This window comes from Nycticebus coucang, chromosome 17 (assembly GCF_027406575.1).
Source record: "Nycticebus coucang isolate mNycCou1 chromosome 17, mNycCou1.pri, whole genome shotgun sequence".
Taxonomy (NCBI): domain Eukaryota; kingdom Metazoa; phylum Chordata; class Mammalia; order Primates; family Lorisidae; genus Nycticebus; species Nycticebus coucang.
The window spans coordinates 62,492,301-62,509,245 of NC_069796.1; the positions used below are offsets into that span (position 1 = coordinate 62,492,301).

The following is a 16,945-nucleotide window of genomic DNA, read 5'->3' on the forward strand; positions in this document are numbered from 1 at the left end:
GGACCTCAATTTCCTTATCGGCCAAAGGGGTTTAAGGGCAATAATTGGGATGCCATGATGATCGGATAAGATAACCTATCTGTCACTGGTTTGTGAACTGTGAAGTGGGGTATAGGTCACCTTTCTACCTGGAACAGCGCCTCAAACATGAAGGAAATTCAGTCCTAAGCAGCAGGAAAATGGGGTAGACCACCTGGGGACAAAAGAATCTTTGGATGGCCCTTAAAAATCCCAGCACACAGGCTGGGCATGGTGACTCACGCCTGTAATCTTAGCACTCTGGGAAGCTGAGGTGGGTAGATTGCCTGAGCTCACAGGTTGGAGACTAGCCTGAGCCAGAGTGAGACCTTGTCTCTAAAAATAGCTGGGCATTTTGGCAGGTGCCTATAGTCCCAGCTACTTGGTAGGCTGAGGCAACAGAATCCCTTGAGCCCAAGAGTTTGATGTTGTTGCTAGCTATGATGCCATGGCACTCTAAGGAGGGCGACAAAATAAGATTCTGTCTCAAAAACAAACAAACAAAAACAAAAATCCCAACACACAGAGAGACAGCCTGCACAGTTCTGACATTACAGATAGGAAGTCAGGGAGAGCATTCCTGCCTCAGCTCAAAGGCCTTTGTAGAGCAATGCACCCCACGGAGAAAATACACCAGCAACCACGTCCTGGACCTTTTGGAGTGGCCCTCTCTGAACAGCCAATCCTTTTCCTAATTTAACTGCTTGCTCTGCATAATTATTTTTCTCTTGCTTATGAGCTTAGAGCAATAGTAGTTCCCAGTAACTAGAGACTTAATAAGGCTAAATTACAATGAGTGTCCTGCAGAATTATACACCGCATTAACACCAAATGAGTTCATTAGAAATTCATTAGGAATGATTCCTGCGGCTGCTACAGGAATTAATCATGGTTAGGCAGCGGCAGGAGACCGGGAGGTGAATAATTGTACAGGGAACTGAAAGACATTTTGGCATCTGACTCTGGCCTAAAGCAATGTTTTTCAAGGGTCATGGCCTATTTTGAAGGTGAGGTTACTTGGATGTGGTTGAACCTGTCTCCCATTCTTCCTCCTTCTCCCCCTTCCTGGCTATGGCTCCAATCGGGATAGACCTGTAGATAGGATGAGCAATCTTTGTCAGTCCTACAGAGCAGCGAAATCAGTGGGTACTTATGGTCCTGGCTGTCCAATATCCATTCTCCTTTCTTCTGTCAGGCTACATCTACGCTCTTTGAAATGCTACCTCTCGGGGATCCTGCTGCATGTAGGTCTTCATGGGATTGTCAATTAAGACCTTCCCTGACCCCTTCCACTCCCTGCAGTTGGACACATGTCCCTAGCTAAGCCTATTGGATTTTTCTTCCTGGTATTTTTCTTCTCTTATCTTTTCTGTCCCCCTCTCTCTCTCTCTTTTTTTTTTTTTTTGTAGAGACAGAGTTTTACTTTATGGCCCTCGGTAGAGTGCCGTGGTCTCACACAGCTCACAGCAACCTCCAACTCCTGGGCTTAAGCGATTCTCTTGCCTCAGCCTCCCGAGTAGCTGGGACTACAGGCGCCTGCCACAATGCCCGGCTATTTTTTTTTTTTTTTTGGTTGCAGTTTGGCCGGGGCCGGGCTTGAACCCGCCACCCTCGGTATATGGGGCTGGCGCCTTACCGACTGAGCCACAGGTGCCGCCCCTTTTTTTTTTTTTAAGAGACAGAGTCTCACTTTGTCACCCTTGGTAGAGTGCCATGGAGTCACAGCTCACAGCAACCTCCAGCTCTTGGGCTTAGGAGATTCTCTTGTCTCAGCCTCCCAAGTAGCTGGGACGACAGGTGCCCGCCATAGTGCCTGGCTATTTTTTTGTTGCAGTTTGGCCAAGGTCGGGTTTGACCCCGCCATCCTCGGTATGTGGGGCTGGCACCCTACTCACTGAACCACAGGCCCCACCCCATCTTTTCTTTTTTCTTTCTTCCTTTCTTTCCTTCCTTCTTTTTTTTTTTTTTTTTTGTAGAGACAGAGTCTCACTGTACCGCCCTCGGTAGAGTGCCGTGGCGTCACACGGCTCACAGCAACCTCCAACTCTTGGGCTTACGCGATTCTCTTGCCTCAGCCTCCCGAGCAGCTGGGACTACAGGCGCCCACCACAACGCCCGGCTATTTTTTGTTGCAGTTTGGCCGGGGCTGGGCTTGAACCCGCCACCCACGGCATATGGGGCTGGCGCCCTACTCACTGAGCTATAGGCGCCACCCATTTTCCTTCCTTCCTTTGAGTGCTATGACATCATAGCTCATAGCAACCTCAAACTTCCTGGGCTTGAGCAATTCTTTCTTTTTTTGAGACAGAGACTCAAACAGTCACCCTGGGTAGAGTGCCATGGCATCACAGTTCACAGCAACCTCCAGCTCCTGGGCTTAAGCGATTCTCCTGCCTCCGCTTCTCAAGTAGCTGGGACTACAGGTGCCCGCCGCAACGCCGGGCTATTTTTTGGTTGCTCTGTCATTGTTGTTTGGCAGGCCCGGGCTGGATTCGAACCCACCAGCTCAAGTGTATGTGGCTTGAGCCACAGGCACTGAGTCTGGGCTTGAGCAATTCTATTGCTTCAGCCTCCCAAGTAGCTGGGACTACAAGTGCCCATCACAGTGCCTGGCTAGTTTTTCTATTTTTATTAGAGACAGGGTCTCACTCTAATTCCTGAGCTCAGGCAACACACCTGCCTTGGCCTTCCAGAGTGCTGGGATTACAGGCATGTGCTACCACACCTGGGGTCCTGGTATTTTTTTAGAAGCCGATATTTCTGAAGTATTTACTAGGTGCCATCCCCCTCTCTGAGGGCCTTCCTGTATTCAATATCCAACCCTCCCATTCCCCTAGGAGCTAGGTTTAATTGTTGGTTTCATTTTACCAATGAAGACACCCAAGCACAGAGGTTAAGTGACCTGTCCAAGTGATACAGCCAGTAACTGGCAAGGTGGTTCGTTCTTTTGTTCCTTCCTTCCTTCCTGTCTCTCTTTCTCATTCTTTCTCTTTCCTTCCTTCCTTTTTTTTTTTCTCCCTTCCTTTTTTGTCCTTTCTTTCTCTCTCCCTCTTTTTTTTTTGCAACAGAGTCTCACTTTGTCACACTGATGTTGAGTGCTTTGGCATCATAATTCACAGCAACCTCAAACTCCTGGGCTAAAGCAATTCTCTTGTCTCAGCTTCCCAAGTAGCTGGGACAACAGGTGCCCACCACGATGTCCAGCTACTTTTTCTTTTCTTTTTTTTTTTTTTGTTTTTTGTAGAGACAGAGTCTCACTTTATCGCCCTTGGTACAGTGTCGTGGTATCACAGCTCACAGCAACCTCCAGCTCCTAGGCTTAGGTGATTCTCTTGCCTCAGCCTCCCCAAGTAGCTGGGACTACAGGTGCCCACCACAACGCCTGGCTATTTTTTGTTGCAGTTTGGCCGGGGCTGGGTTTGAACCCTCCACCCTTGGTATATGGGGTCAGTGCCCTATGCCCTGAGCCACAAGCACCACCCCTACTTTCTCGATTTTTAGCAAAAAACCTTTCTGTTTTGTTTTTTGGATTTTTTTTTTTTTTTTTTTTTTGAGACAGAGTCTCACTTTGTCGCCCTCAGTGGAGTACTGTAGCGTCATAGCTCATAGCAACCTCAAACTCTTGGGCTCAAGTGATTCTCTTGCCTCAGCCTCCTGAGTAGCTGGGACTATAGGGGCCTGCCACAACACCTGGCTAGTTTTTAGAGATGGGGTCTTGCTCTTGCTCAAGCTTGTCTGGAACCTGTGACCTCAGGCGATCCACCCACCTCAGCTTCCCAAGTGCTGGGATTACAGGCATGAGCCACCATGCCTGGGTTTTTTTTGTTTTTTGTGTGTGTGTGACAGAGTCTCACCTGGGCACCCTTGGTAGAGTGCCGTGGTGTCTTAGCTCACAGTAACCTCAAACTCTTGGGCTCAAAGTATTCTGCCTTAGCCTCCCAATTAGCTGGGACTACAGTTGCCTGCCACAATACCCAGCTATTTTTAGGGGACGGGGTCTCAATGTTGCTCAGGCTGGTCTCAAACTCCTGAGCTCAAGCAATCCAGTCACCTTAGCCTCCCAGAGTGCTAGGATTGCAGTGTGAGCTGTTGTGCTCAGCTTTATTTTATTTATTTATTTATTTATTTATTTATTTATTTTTGAGACAGAGTCTCACTTTGTGGCCCTCGGTAGAGTGCTGTGGCATCACAGCTCACAGCAACCTCAAACTCTTGGGCTCAACCTATCTTCTTGCCTAAATCTCCCAAGTATCTGGGACTATAAGCACCTGCCAAAACGCCCAACTATTTTTAGAGATAGGTCTCACTCCTCCTCAGGCTGATCTCCCTTGGGAGCCCAAAGTGCTGGGATTATAGCCATTATGCTCAGCCTAAATTGACACTTTTCATCTTGAGTGCAGTGGTATAAGGATGAAAGATTGTCAAAGGTGATTGACCAGAGGGCTGTGCTGTTTGGAACTGTTCTCCCTGGTGCCATGTGCTATCTGGTAGCTCAGCTTTCCATCCTTTCTGTGAGCTACCCATTAGCCTTCCAAGATTTTTTTCTGGCTCACCAAGAGTCAGGGTCTGTTGCATCTGCGAGAACACTTGGCTGATGACTGAGCCAACCAACACCTGTTGCCCCAGGTATAAGCCCAGCCCTGGGTTAGCTGCTATGCAGTTCACACAGAAGTGAACAGCAGGCTTGCTTCCTTCCACACACTTACATCTCAGATGGAAAAACAATGTTAACGATTTCATCCTCTGTCCTCCTAGGCAAGTTCTAATGGAAGAGAGCCAGGCTGGGGGTGGGATAGGTCAGAAGGAGAAATAGCTTCCTGGAGGGCATGGCAGGTTGTACTTGGGAGGATCTCTGGGAAGTGGTCACTGTTGTGACACTTTGGAGTCATTACCCACCCCACAATCCCTTCTTCAAGACTTTCCACCCAAAAGCAGTTGGCCTTCATGGCTGAGGTGTTCCCTTATGACCTTCTTGGTGGGACCAACCATCTACACACTTCTCTCCTCTTCTCTCTCTCTCTCTTTTTTTTTAAGAGACAGAGTCTCACTTTGTTGCCCTCAGAAGAATGCCATGGCGTCACAGCTCACAGCAACCTCCAGCTCTTGGGCTTAGGCAATTCTCTTGCCTCAGCCTTCGGAGTAGCTGGGACTACAAGCACCTGCCACAACGCTGGACTCTTTTTTGTTGCAGTTTGGCCAGGGCTGGGTTTGAGCCTGCCACCCTCTGTATATGGAGCTGACGCCCTACTCACTGAACCACAGGTGTTGCCCTCTTCTTTTTCTTTTTTTTCAAGAGAGTCTCAGTCACCACTGGAGTACAGTGGTATCCTCATACCTCACTACAACCTCAAACTCCTGGGTTCAAGCAATCCTCCTGCCTCAACCTCCTAAGGAGCCACCTGCCACTACACCCTGCTAATTTTTCTATTTTTTTGTAGAGACAGGGTCTTGCTCTTGCTCAGGGTGGTCTTGAACTCCTGGCCTCAAGAGATCCAACAACCTCAGCCTCCCGGAGTACTAGGATTGCAGGCATGAGCCACCGCGCCTGCTTGCACATTTTTCTTTTCCTTTTTTCTTTCTTTTTTTTTTTTTTCAGAGTCTCACTTTGTCACCTGTGGTAGAGTGCTGCGGCATCACAGCTCACAGCAACCTCAAACTCTTGGACTATAGTGATTCTCTTGCCTCAGCCTCCCAAGTAGCTGGGACTACAGGCACATGCCACAGCGCCTGGCTGTTTCTTTTTTTTTTAGGTGAGGTCCCCCCAGATACCTTCCCTCCTCCCATATCCCCCTTTCCCTCCCCTCTGTCTCCTTTGCCCTTCTACTTTTTGGACTATAGTTATATTTTTCCATTCGTATGAATGTTTAGGTGGTTATATATTGATTTCATAGTAGTATTGAGTACATTGGACACTTTTTTCCCCATTCTTGAGATACTTTACTAAGAAGAATATGTTCCAGCTCCATCTAGGTAAACATAAAAGAAGTGAAGTCTCCATCTTTTTTCAGCCCGGCTATTTTTTGGTTGTAGTTGTCATTGTTGTTTGACAGGCCTGGGCTGGATTGGAACCCATCAGCTCTGGTGTATGTGGCTGGCGCCCTAGCTGCTGAGCTACAGGCACTGAGCCTGAGTGCACATTTTTCTTTCTTTTTTTTTTTTTTTGAGACAGAGCCTCAAGTTTTCACCCTGGGTAGAGTGCTGTGGCGTCACAGCTCACAGCAACCTCCAACTCCTGGGCACAAGCTAGTCTCCTGCCTCCACCTCCCAAGTAGCTTGGACTACAGGTGCCCGCCACAACGCCCGGCTATTTTTTGGTTGTAGCCGTCATTGTTGTTTGGCGGGCCCGGGCTGGATTTGAACCCGGCAGCTCAGAGGTATGTGGCTGATGCCTTAGCCGCTTGAGACACAGGCGCTGAGCCAAGTGCACATTTTTCAATGTTTAGGGAATGCTCCAGGGATCCTGGTGGAAGGTGCGTCCACCTCCCACTACAAAGATGAAAAGTCTAGATACTCATGTCCTCTTACACTGTTGCAATGAGGGTGCCCACCATGAGGTGGGCTCAGTGTCTGCACTTGCTATAAAAATATGCCAGGACAGGATAATCTGTTCTGCTGCTAGTGGTGGCCATATCCCATGCCCAGGGGAATGGTGGCTACAGTGCCAGTGTGCCGTGCTACCGTGGATACAGAGCAAACCACCCAGCCCAGCTTGTGGCAGTACTGGCATCAGGATCCTCATAAAACCATTTCTGAAACGTGATTATGGGTGTGGTTCTAGCTATTTGTTCTCCCTTGTCCCTGCTTGTTTTCCAAGCCTGGAAATTCTGTGATCTTTCAATAAATTTCTCTTCTGCTCAAATCAGTTTCCATTGATTGCAATTAGAAGCCCTGCAGTGGGCAGGGTGAGCCTGGGGCTGCCCTTCTAAAGGTGCTTGCCAGGGTGGCGCCTGTGGCTCAAAGGAGTAGGGCGGAGGTGGCGGGTTCAAACCCAGCCCCGGCCAAAAACTGCAAAAAACTAAATAAAAAATAAAAATAAAGGTGCTTGCCAGGGTAGTTTTAATGCTGTCCCTCTTGCTCCTCCTCTTCACATTCCTTCTCCTCCTCCTCTGCCAGTTCCTGGGGGATGTTTGACACCTTTCCAGTATGTCTCAGGCTCAGTTTGAGAGAGCTGTTGAGGAGCTTAAGCACTTAACGACCAGGCTGGCAGATGAGATGCTGCTCATCTAGGCTCAGCGCCTGTAGCACAGTGGTTACAGTGCCAGCCACACACACCAAGGGACCAGTGTTCCAACCCGGCCCAGGCCAACTAAACAACAATGACAATTCCAACAAAAAATAGCTGGGCATTGTGGCAGGCACCTGCAGTCCCAGATACCTGGGAGGCTGAGGCAAGAGAATCGCTTAAGCCCAAGAGTTTGAGGTTGCTGTGAGCTGTGGCGCCATGGCACTCTATCAAGGGTGACATAGTGAGACTGTCTCAAAAAAAAAAAAAGATGCCTTTCATCTAAGGCCAGTACAAACAAGGGACTATGGGAGTCATGAACACAGAACAGCCTGGTATGTTGGACTTCAAAGGCAAGGCCAAGTGGGATGCCTGGAATGAGCTGAAAGGGATGCTCAGGAAGGTGCCATGAAAGCTTCCATCAGCAAAGTAGAAGAGCTAAAGAAAAACTATGGAATACAAGAGACTGGATTTGGCTGCTAGCCATGCATTTAACCTAAACTGATACCTTGTTTTTCTAATACTGTGGATGATGTGAAATAGTGAATATAACACAGTTAACCCAGTTACTCAAGGCTGTTCAGGATACAGCTCCAATAGATTAGGGACTAAAACAATTACTGACCTTCCCCAAGTAATTTTTATCTGAGATAGATTAAAAGTGTTATTTGTTACTTGAAAGAAAGAAAGAAAAAAAAAATTAGGCTTGCAGTGAAGAGCTCCACCTCCATGCCCACAGCTGATTGGACCAGAGGTGGACACTGACTTGGGGTAGACCCCATCAGGTGATTTTCCTCCTAACTTAGCTTCTGAAAGCCCCATTGTCTCCATGCACATGGGTCAGCAGAGAAGGGAGATCTGCACAGTGTGAAGTAGACATAGACAGGGGGACAGAAGGACGGAATGGTTCTTAAAGTGTTCCAGTTCCTGGCTCCTTATGAACCCAGACTTTATTTCCTACTCTTGGGTTCCCCGAATGTCCCTGTATCCTTACAATATCTGGTGAACCATATGAATTTATCGTTTGGGTTTTTTTTTTTTTGCAGTTTTTGGCTGGGCTGGGTTTGAACCCGCCACCTCCGGCATATGGGGCCGGCGCCCTATTCCTTTGAGCCACAGGTGCCGCCCATGAATTCATTGTTTTTATAAGTCAAAAAAGTAAATTTTGGCAATTATATGTGGTCCAACCTAATTAATTTCCCCTTTGGGCCTAAGGTAGCTTGATTAGGCTTCTTTGTTTATAACCCCAAAGACTTTGTCAACAACAGTAAGAAATTCCATTAACTCAAAAGAGGAGAGTGAAACAGGCAGAGACACAGAAGCAGAAAATAAAGATTTGCCTGTCCAGAAAAGGCTGTTCCCGGTGAGGAGCTTTCCTTCAGACCAATGGCTGAACGACTTCTCATGTTGTCTTTGGTCACCGTCTTGAAGGCCCTGTGCTAGTTTATGACCTGTGAACAACCAGCAGAACTTCAGCCCTGTTCTACTCCCCTCAGATGCTACCATGCACACATGGTCTTGAATAGTGCTTTTGTTTTTGTTTCCTGCATGCTGTACATGTTTCTTTATGTTTCACGTTTATGTGCACACTTTTCTCTTCATAACCTAACTGGCCAACAAGAGGAGAATGGCTGTCAGATGTAGTGGCTCCTGCCTATAATCCTAACACTCTGGGAGGCCAAAGCAGGTGGATTGGTTAACCTCACGAGTTAGAGACCAGCCTGAGCAAGAGCAAGACTCCGTCTCTCAAAAATAGCTGAGTGTCATGGTGGGCACTTTTAGTTCTAGCTACTTTGAAGGTTGAGGCAAGAAGATCACTTGAGCCCAAGAGTTTGAGGTTGCTGTGAGCTATGACACCACGGCACTCTACTAGGGGTGACAGAGTGAGACTCAGTCTCCAAAAAAAAAAATAGGGGATGGTTAAGTTGTGATATGTCTGCACACTGGATTACAATATGGCCATGAAAAATGATGGACTAAAGAACTAGAAACCAGGAACTGGGGTGTGGAAGCAAAGTAGAACTGGTAAGAAGGTGAAGCTTATTTCAAACCAGTTGCTTTGGAGAATGGGGTGGAATCCACTCAATGATGAGAGGAAGGACCTCTGACCTGTTTCAGAGCCCTGCTGGGGGACGGTCATGAACTTGTGGTGTCGTCATATCCCCATTGTGCCATCTTGTCTGGTCAGTAGTCATGGAGATGAGAGGTAGAAAGACATGATTTTTGGCCTAAGGATAGGGCCTGGGAAGCTAATGTGGCCAAAGGACATTGAGGGTCCTAGCAGAGGAGCGATGCATCTGTGGGCTGGATAGAAAAGGAATTGAGGCTAAAGGGGGATGAACTGGGGAAAAGGGATGAGCTGCAAAGCTGTCAGTTCCATTCAGTAGGGTAGCATGATTTTCTCCTCTGCTGCATGTCTCTGTTCTGTAACACATAGTCTGATACTCAGTAAATATATATTGCATGAATGAATTGATGAATACATGACTTATAGTTCTCGTTGTAAATTAACAGATTGGAATTTTCTGTTTTTCTTTTCTTTCTTTTTTTTTTTTTTAGACAGTCTCAAGCTGTCGCCTGGGTAGTGCCGTGGTATCATAGCTCACAGCAACCTCCAACTCTCGGGCTCAAGAGATCCTCTTGCCTCAGTTTTTCTATTTTTATTTATTTATTTTTTTTTGGCTTTTTTAATTTTATTTTGTTGCTTATTTTTTATTTCTTTACTTTTTTTGTTGTTGTTGTTGTTGAGACAGGGTCCCACCCTATGCCCCTGAGCAGAGTGCAGTGGGCGTGGTAGCTCACCACAACCTCAGACTCGGGCTGCGGGCACCCCGCTGCCTCAGCCTCCGGAAGCCGCTGGGATTACAGGCGCTCGCCGCGGCGCCCAGCTGGGTTTTTCCATTTTGTTCACGAGTCGGGGTCTCACTGTCGCTCAGGCGAGTCACGAACTCCTGAGCTCAAGCGATTCTCCCTCCTCAGCCTCCCACAGTGCTGGGATTACAGGCGTGAGCCACCGCGCCCGGCCAGTTTTTCTATTTTTAGTAGAGATGGGATCTTGCTTTTGGTCAGGTTGGTCTTGAACTCGCGAGCTCAAGCTATCTGCCTGCCTCAGCCTCCCAGAGTGCTAGGATTATAGGCGTGAGACACAGCACCCAGCCATTTTCTGTTTTTTATCAGACAGCTAGCAGGATCCATGGTGGTAGCAAGTACCGTACCACTTTAGAAAAGAAAAAAAAATGAATCTACATCCAGACTTCATCAATGATTGCTTATGTAACCTCGGATAAGTCACTTAACCTTGTTGAGCCTAGACTTTCTTATCTGTAAATAGGGATTATTACAGCTGTCTCAGAAGCTTGTTGTATGGATTAATGCCTTATGTTGAGCGCTTAGCATGGTGTTTGGTGCTTTGGGGTCATTTGCTGAGTGCCAAAGGAGCAATCATAGTCTCTAAGAGCTTGGTTGGCTCTTGAGGTTGCATCCAAATCAAAATGTTGCCTTAAGTTAAAGGACATGAATGTGACACCTGGAGCCTAACTGCCTCCTCCACTTCTATCTGGGTATGGTATTTATTTTTTAATTTTTTTTTTGAGACAAGGTCTCACTCTCCTGCCTTGGCTACAGTGCAGTGGTATCATCACAGCTCACTGCAGTTTACACCTCAAACTCTTGGACTTAAGTGATCTTCCTGCCTCAGCCCCCTGAGCAGCTGGAACTACAGGCATGCTCTGCCACACCTGTATGATTTTTTTTTTTTCTATTTTTCATAGAGATGGGATCTCCCTCTTTCTCAGGCTGATCTCAAACTCCTGGACTCAAGCAGTCCTCCCACCTTGGCCTCCCAAAGCATTAGTATTACGGACATGCACACCTGGATATGGTGTTTCTGAGCCTTTTGTTTCTTCATCTACATGATAAGGATAATAACAGGATTTACATAAAAGACTGGTTGAGAGGATAGGATAATCCATGTAAAGCTTTTAGCACAGGACTTGGCACATTGCAAGTTCACAATTGACCCTGGCTCCTAGTATGCCAAATCAACTAAAAGGGAGAAGTTCATGGAAGGAGCAAGCTTCATTGAGGTTAGAAAAATAGGAAGGACCTTTGGACGTGTTAAGTTCAAGATGGCATAAGCATGGAGTGGAGCAGTTGGGTAGGCAGTTGGGTATACTAAGTCCAGAGAAGAGGTCTGAGACGGAGGCAAAAGAATCGGAGTCATCAGCATGAGATGACCCTTAGAGGCATGAGCTGGATGAGATCACCAAGGGAATGAGTGCTCAGAAGGACAACAGGACATCTCCATGCTTGGAGATGAAGAAGGTGATTAGCACCACAAAGCTGAGGATGGGGCTCAGTGGCCAACCTGACCCAATAACCTTTTTTGTTTTCGTTTTTGTTTTTTGAGGCAGAGTCATACTTTGTCACCCTCATTAGAGTGCTATGGCATCATAGCTCACAGTAACCTCAAACTAGTGGGCTCAAGCAATTCTCTTGCCTCAGCCTCCCAAGTAGACGAAACTATTGGCACCTGCCACAATGCCTGGCTATTTTTAGAGATGGAGTCTTACTCTTGCTCAGGCTGGTCTTACTCAGGCTGTTCTCAAACCTGTGAGCTCAAGCAATCCACCCACCTCGGCCTCCCATGATTACAGGCATGAGCCACCTTGCCTGGCCCTGGCCCAAACAACCTTTACTTTACATACTCATCTCCATTTAGTGCCAGACCCTGTGAAAGTGCTTTAAAAATTTTAACTCATTTAATACTAGTGAATTACATCCAAGTAGGTAGTATTATTATCCCCATTTTGTAGAAAAGAAAACTGAGACATAGAAAGATAAATAACTTTCTTTTTTTTTTTTTTTTGTAGAGACAGAGTCTCACTGTACCGCCCTCGGGTAGAGTGCCGTGGCGTGACACACGGCTCACAGCAACCTCTAACTCTTGGGCTTACGCGATTCTCTTGCCTCAGCCTCCCGAGCAGCTGGGACTACAGGCGCCCACCACAACGCCCGGCTATTTTTTTTGTTGTTGTTGTTGCAGTTTGGCCAGGGCTGGGTTTGAACCCGCCACCCTCGGCATATGGGGCCAGCGCCCTACTCACTGAGCCACAGGCACCGCCCAGAAAGATAAATAACTTTCTAAGGCCACACAGTAGCCTGGCCCCAGAGTCTCTATCTCCTTCATTTCTCATTGTGGGTAAACAGAGTGCCAACTGGACTTTCCAAGGGAAAGCTGAATTGCTTAGCCTTTGACTCTTGAGAGTAGAACTAGAAGAATCATAATGGAATAAATTCTCTCCCCCATGGTCCCGACATTGTAGGATCAATGCCAATTAGCATTTCAGATGCTTGGTTGAGAATAGAGGCAGGGGGTTTAGTCAAGAAATTGACAATTCTGATGGTTTGCTTACTGCAATGCAAGGCCTGTAAGGCCCTTGGGACATAAGAAGAAGATGGGGAGAGCAGGGGAAGGCCCAGGGCTCCTCCCCCAACCATGGACTCAAGCACCTGCACTCCCACCCCCTTCCCTAGCATCACTCTCAGAATCACGGTGCCTGCCCCAGGCAGGAGCCAGAGTCCAGATGAGAAGTTGGGGGTGGTCCAAGGGAATTGGCCTTGAGTCCTTCTTTATCTCCAGGGGTAGTGTCATTCTATTAGTTCAATTGTCCCATAAAACCTCCCTGTGATGTGGAGGTAGCCTGAGTTCATTTACTCTTTCTGGGTGGTTCTCAATGAAGGTCTGAACAAATAGGTAAACTGTAGGAGAAAGGGGAAGAGACAGGCATGGGTGGATGGAGACTGGAGGGTCAGGTTCACACATGGATCCAGCAGAGTGGTCAGAGTGTAGCTGAGTCAGGAGGCCTGGTGCCAATACCGTCCTTTCCCACACCCCACCACTCCCATTTTGCTGTTGACGCTGACCTTGGATGATTAGCAACTAAGGAAAAAACAGTTCTGACTATGCAGCAGGAAGTCAATGGGAAAGGGAGTTAAGTGGGGGCCTGGAGAAGCCACCTGGTCCATCCTGCCAGCTTCTGGTCTGCATTCTCTGGCTGGCTCAGGGCTTCTCAAGGTCACCGAGCACCACAATTAATGGCGTGTTTTACAAAATGTAGATTCCAGAACCCCATCCCATTCCTACGAATTCAGAACTTCTGGGGTTCAGGGCCCAGAAGTCCTCCATCTTTCTCCTCCATCAGTGAATGATGAAGATAACACTTGAAGCCAGGCTTGGTGGCTCACACCTATAATCCTATTACTCTAAGACGAGGAAGGCAGATAGCTTGAGGTCAGTAGTTCAAGACCAGCCTAAGCAAGAGTGAGAGCTCACCTCTATTAAAAATAGAAAAATTAGCTAGTCATTGTGGCTGGCACCTGCAGTCCTAGCTACTGGGGGGCTGAGGCAATAGGATTGCATGAGCCCAGGAGTTCAAGGGTACAGTCAGCTATGATGACTCTACTGCACTCTACCCAGGGCAACAGAGTAAAACTGTGTCTCAAAGACAACACCAAACAAAAAAGACCAGTCACAACACCATACTTGAAAAAACACAGCCTTGTAGCCTATTCCAGATTGATATGAACAAATGGAATCAATGGTATCCCCAGGCCCACTAGGTACACATACACAAGGAAGTATGAAATTCAGTCTCTGCCTTAGAAGGGATTACAATTTAGTTAAGAGATAAAAGACACACTTTATGAAAAGTTAAATTAGGGCGGTGCCCGTGGCTCAAGGAGTAGGGCGCCGGTCCCATATGCCGGAGGTGGTGGGTTCAAACCTAGCCCCGGCCAAAAGAAAAAAAAAAGAATTAAAAAAAAAAAAAAAAAAAAAAGAAAAGTTAAATTAGCCAGGCATGGTGGCTCATGTCTATAATCCTAGCACTCTGGGAGGCCATGGCAGGAGGATTGCTTAAGGTCAGGAGCAAAGTAAGACCCTATCTCTACTAAAAAAAAAAAAAGAAAATAGAGAAATTAGCCTGGCACGGTGGCAGGCACTATAGTCCTAATCACTCAGGAGGCTGAGGCAGGAGGATTGCTTGAGCCAAGAAGTTTGAAGTTGCTGTGAGCTAGGCTGAGGCCCTGGCATTCTATCTAGCTCAGGTGACAGAGGGAGACTCTATCTCAAAAAAAAAAAAACAAAAAAACGGAACAGTTAAATTAATACTACAGTATATAAACAGTAATTCAAAACAATAAGCAGATTCCCTGGACAAATTGGCAACGAGTGAAAATAATAATACATTTCCTTCAGTGATCATCTATGAAATGAAAAATTCTATGCTAAGCACTTTATGATATATACTTTCATTTAATCTCATTAAAACTCTAGAAGATAAGTATTTTTGTCCCCATATAATAATGAACGAGTTAAGGCTTTGGCTTATTTGTCAGCTCCTCTCAGGTCATCCTTATCTGACTCTTAGGAAGTGGTCAGAGTGAGGCCGGGTGCGGTGGCTCACACCTGTAATCCTAGCACTCTGGGAGGCCAAGGCAGGTGGATTGCTTGAGCCCACAGGTTCAAGACCAGCCTGAGCCAGAGCAAGAGTCTGTCTCTAAAAATAGCCAGGTGTTGTGGAGGGCATCTGTAGTCCCAGCTACTTGGGAGACTGAGGCAAAAAAAATTGTTTTAAGTCCAAGAGTTTGAAGTTGCTGTGAGCTGGGACACCACATCATTCTCCCAAGGGTGACAAAGTGAGACTTTGTCTCAAAAAAAAAAAAAAAAAAAGAAGGTACCAGAGTGAGGTCTGGGTGTTCCCCAAATATCCTTATGTTACAAACTCTACCTCATTTATCACACCCTGTTGTAATTGCTTATCAGCCTAGATCTTCCACAAGACTTGAGGACAGATACTTGGTGTTTCCAGAACCTAGTGAACTGTAGGTGCTTAGCTAATGTTTGTTGTGTGAATGAAGGTTGTGAGCCTGAAGTTTCAAAGCTAACACATGAAGGGGCTGAGTGACTCTAATGTCCAGGTACTTTCCACCCACTCAGAGCCATTCCAAAGAGGTGACACAGGCCATGGGGATTCCTGTAAGGGACAGTCTCTATCGATTCGAGTAATCAAAGAAGCCTCTCTGGGGAAGGTGGGGATGGAAAGACAATTAGAGCTCAGAAAGGCAAGTGAGAGGAGAGCAGTCATTCCAGGCAAGCCAAGGGACACAAGAGGAGTTCTACAACGTGTATACTTCTTTCGAGACTAGAATGGGGATTCCAGGAGACTGTGCCCCACCCCTTGAGTCTTTCGAACTCACTTGAAAGGTGACAAAGCTGTCACCTTGTGTCTCACTTAAGTCTCCATTACTGCTGTAAAATTACTGCTGTAAAATTATTTTCCCTCAGGGTTTTCAGGGAGATGGTAAGTTCTTTTGTTTTTCCATGCCTGGAGCAGGGCAACATAACATATTCTATTAGTAGATTTATCCATTTGGAAAGCTCCTTTTAATAATGAATGGAATATTTTTCAGTTTCCACGAAGAAATAAGACTCATTTATGACCATAATATAGTGCTAAGTAAAAATAAAAAAGGCAATACAAAACAGTATTTTCAGATTTCATTTTCTTTAAAAAGAACAGAGGGATAGGGCCGGGTGCAGTGGCTCACCCCTGTAGTCCTAGCACTCTGGGAGGCCAGGGTCCGTGGATTGCTTGAACTCAGGAGTTTGAAAACAGCCTTAGCAAGAGCGATATCCCATCTCTGAAAAATAGCTGGGCATTGTGGTGGATGCCTGTTTTCCAGCTACTTGGGAGGCTGAGGCAAGAGGATTGCTGGTTAATGAAGTTTGAGGTTGCTATGAGCTATGATGCCATGGCACTGTACCTAGGGGGACAAAGTGACTCTGTTTCTTTTTTTTTTTTTTTTCCTAGAGACAGAGTCTCACTTTATGGCCCTCGGTAGAGTGCCGTGGCCTCACACAGCTCACAGCAACCTCCAACTCCTGGGCTTAAGCGATTCTCTTGCCTCAGCCTCCCAAGTAGCTGGGACTACAGGCGCCCGCCACAACGCCCGGCTATTTTTTGGTTGCAGTTTGGCCGGGGCCGGGTTTGAACCCACCACCCTTGGTATATGGGGCCGGCGCCTTACCGACTGAGCCACAGGCGCCGCCCAAAGTGACTCTGTTTCAAAAAAGAAAAGGGGGAAAAAGGATATACACAAATATGTTAGTGTGCATGTAGGAAACATCTAGAAAGCCATATGGCTCTGGAAAATGAGATATAATGGGATGTGGGATTTTTACCTTTTACATAGTCTTATGCATTTGTCTTTTTGTCAGTGAGTATGTATTAATCTTACAAATGAAAAATAACTATGTTTGGTAGGATTATAAATGGCTTTTAATTTATTTGTGCTTTGTTCTTCTGACATTTTCTTTTATCTCTTTATTTGAGACAGAATCTCACTCTCTTGCCCTGGGTGGAGTGCTATGGCATCATAGTTCATAGCAGCTTCACACTCCAGGGCTTAAGTAATCATTTTACCTCGGTGTCCCCAGCAGCTGGGACTACAGCATCAGCCACGAAGGCTAATTTTTCTATTTTTTGGTAGAGATGGGGGTCTCACTTTTTGCTCAGTATGGTCTCAAACTCTTGAGCTCAAGCAATCCACCAGCCTTGGCCTCCCAGAGGGCTAGGATTACAGGCGTAAGCCACCACACCTGGCCTACTTCCCATGTTTTCTTAGACTATGAAGATTTATTAC

General features: G+C 46.7%; 1 protein-coding gene and 1 pseudogene across 1 annotated transcript in view; one reads left to right on the forward strand and one right to left on the reverse strand.

Moving 5' to 3' along the window:
* CCNJL (cyclin J like) overlaps positions 1 to 16,945 on the reverse strand; it is a 121,983-nt gene that overhangs the window by 17,079 nt on the left and 87,959 nt on the right. The gene's annotated exons all lie outside the window — the stretch shown is intronic.
* LOC128568789 (acyl-CoA-binding protein-like) lies at positions 7,162 to 7,730 on the forward strand (annotated as a pseudogene).